The following is a 3,254-nucleotide window of genomic DNA, read 5'->3' on the forward strand; positions in this document are numbered from 1 at the left end:
TTTCAAAAATTTTATTCTCATTTACCTATCAATTGCTTATTAAATGTTTCGGGAATCTTGGTTGCTGATTTCGTTGGACAAAACTTTTGAAAAAGACAGAGAGATAGGGTTGGCAGATTAACTTTGAGAAATTTCACAAATTTTGGTCGTTTCGTTGACTGCCTTTTCATGTGAGTTTTTACCTAAATTTTGATAGAGAGGTAGTCCACATATGGAAGTTTAAGTGTACCAAATTTGGTGTAATTTCAATGTCATTTCGAGGCCCAAACAATGCCCCAAATATTGCTCTTCAATTTGGAAATCCACTGATCAGGTTTCAAAAATCAGCCGACTTCAAACTATTATATCTTGTTGCTCAAAACTTCGAATTTAGTTCCGCTTGTTGTGTTTGAAACTTGGTTTGGAACTCTTATTGCATTATAAATTTTAGAGACTGATTCACTTCCTGTGAATTTTGCCAAATTTCCAAACATTGCTGAAAAACCAAGACTGGTTCTGTCCTACCTTCTTGAAACTGCAACTTTGAGCTGAAATTTGAATGCTTTCTGGTTGGAATCTTGGAAAGGTGTTTTCAGGAAAGTTTTAGTACTTTTAATCTAGTTTCCAACGGTATAAAGTTTTCCATTTTTGGATATACCAAACTCAAGATCTAATTTTCCAAGTTTTGTCGTGTAAAGCGGAAAATTTTCGATTTCGTAGGAAATGAGTTTTTAAGAACTTTTCATTTCCTTTCGATATTGATAGACCGTTTTAAACTTGATTTCATGGATGATTCAAGTCTAACTTGAGACTTTAAATTTTCATTTTTGAATCTCGATTTTTGAGAGACTAGAGTTCTCTTTTAAGACATTGTCTTATGTCTAAGCAAATGCACTTTCTTCCTCGAATGATAAGTGATTGTGAGTATATATGAGTGATGGTTGGTCATTATTTCTTCAGGCGCTCAAGAGGATATTGAAGGAAACTGTAGACACCAAAATTTCATATTTTCATCATTTTTATTCATAATTTTTGTTTATTTAATTTTAATTTATTTTGTTTTTCTTGAGAAAAATCATTTTAGAAAATCAAAAAAGAAAATTAGAAAGAAAATAATTAGAAAGAAAGGAAGAAAAAAAAATAGAAAAAATGAAAATCGGTTTTGTGTTAAAAAAAAAAAAGAAAAGGGGGGAATTTGCACGCGCGCCAATTCTTTCTCATGGCTTCTGCTACGAAGCCATGGAAAACGCTACAATACAAGAAACGCAGCTTCAATTCCTATGATTTTCCACCATTTCTTTCCTTCATTTTTTTTCACCATTGGATCATTCTAACACCACTCCACCTGGCTTTGATCCAAACCTCAAAAATTTCATGGAAACAAAGCCAATCTAATGGCTCGAAAGGTAGGCAGTAGAATTGGGATTCCATATGAACCCTTGACATAAGGGTTAGGAACCCTCATCTGATATAAAAGGATCAGCCTTCTGAAGAGAAAGGATAGAGAGGGGGCGGCTAGAAAGGAAAAAGGGAAGGAAAGGGCTTCATCGGGGTTGAGGGTGAGAAAGAAAGAAACTGGAAAATAAGAAATGAGAGCAAGAAGGCTACAGGGAGAGCAAGAGTGAAACGAGGAGCAGGAGTAACAGCAAGAAGAAGAATCTAGGGATGGCGGCTGGAGGGAAGAATAGAGTGAGAGATAGAGTGGGCGAGAGAGACTGAGAGCAAAAAAAAGAGGTTACGGGCTGAGGGTTTGAGGAAGAAAGGAAAAAGCCAAGTGAGCGAGAGAGAGCTACGGCTGAGCGGAGAGTTTGGGGGAAAACCAGAGAAATGAACGATAAAAAGAAAAAACTTCAGAGAGGAGAAAGAGTGAGAGAGAGGGCTGGAAGGAGAAAGGCAGCGAACGTTTCTGGAGAAACCCACGGCATCATCAGTACCAGAGTTGAGTTATTCCCAGCACAAGGCCTGCTCTTTCCGATCATCTCACGCCTGTTTTTGCCTTTTAAAAGGCTAAAGGTGATGTTTTCCACCTTGTTTGATAGTAGATTGTTGGATCTGCATTGAGAGTCATGCCTGTTTCTGTTGTTTTTCCTCTTTGTATATCCTGTTGTGAATTTGGTTGGGTTTGGGGGGAAGGAGAAGGCCTTTGATCTATGATTGTGTGAGGGTTTTCTTTGTTTGTTTCCCTGTTAAGTTCATTGGTTTTGTTGAGTTCCATCCATGTTTAGTTCTGGGTTTCCCGTTGTTTGCTTATCTTTCGGCTTATGATAAAGAAATCCGTGTGGTTTGGCCTGGTTTTTGGGGATGGAAGTTTGGGATCTTTCTATAGTTTTTATCTTGTGAATTTGTAGGATTTTGTTTGAGTCATGGCTGGTTTTGTGTGCTTGAAAACGAAAACCCAGAAAATTGCAGGAAATTCTTGCTGAAGATTTGCATGCTTGATGATCGAATTTCTGTGTTTTCCTTGCTTAAAGATCAATGCTTGACGTTTGGTTGAGACTTTAATCATGTTAAGAAAGGAGAAACTTGTCTTGTAAACCCAGGATATTGGAGGAAAGATCCATCTGTTCTTGTGTCTTTTCTTTTCGCTGCATTTTTTTTTTTGGGTTATGAGCTCCAGATTTTGCTATGTTTGTATGTGGTTAGATATTATGTCTGAGTAATCACATTTGGTTAAGTTTCCAAGATACACAATCCTTTCCTGATCCAAACTTCGAGGTTTATCGCCTGCGTTTGTGCTCTGGTAAAATGAAATGAAATTGCAGAAGATGAACCCAGGAACTGGAAAACAAAGCCTCGGTTGCAGGACAAAGCTTCTACGAAGCTATGCATGCAAAACTTTAAAAATTATAGTCTAACCCCTCAAGTTTCCTCTTGTTTCACTATGGCCCAAAATTTGGAAAAACATGATCAATTTTGTCATTTCAAAATCTTAATTGCTTTTGGCATATTTTAATATGATTTTTGAGTGGATTATTTGTAAATTTTAGGATGAATTTCAAAGGTTTAATAATTTTCGATAGATTTATATTTTATTTTGGACTTTAGTGAAATTTTGGATAATCTTGTTTGTTTAGGTATTGCAAATAGGCTTTCATTCATTTTCACGAGTTTTAGCATTTGATTTTGGTAGTTTCATCTTAAGACGTTAATTTTAATTTATTTTAATTTAAACCTTTAATTTTTACAATAATAATGATTTGACCCCTCAAACTTCTTTAATTCTTTCAATTGGGTCCTTATTTGTGTTAATTTGTCAAATATGGCTTGTTTACTTT

This window comes from Coffea eugenioides, chromosome 5, assembly GCF_003713205.1.
Source record: "Coffea eugenioides isolate CCC68of chromosome 5, Ceug_1.0, whole genome shotgun sequence".
Taxonomy (NCBI): domain Eukaryota; kingdom Viridiplantae; phylum Streptophyta; class Magnoliopsida; order Gentianales; family Rubiaceae; genus Coffea; species Coffea eugenioides.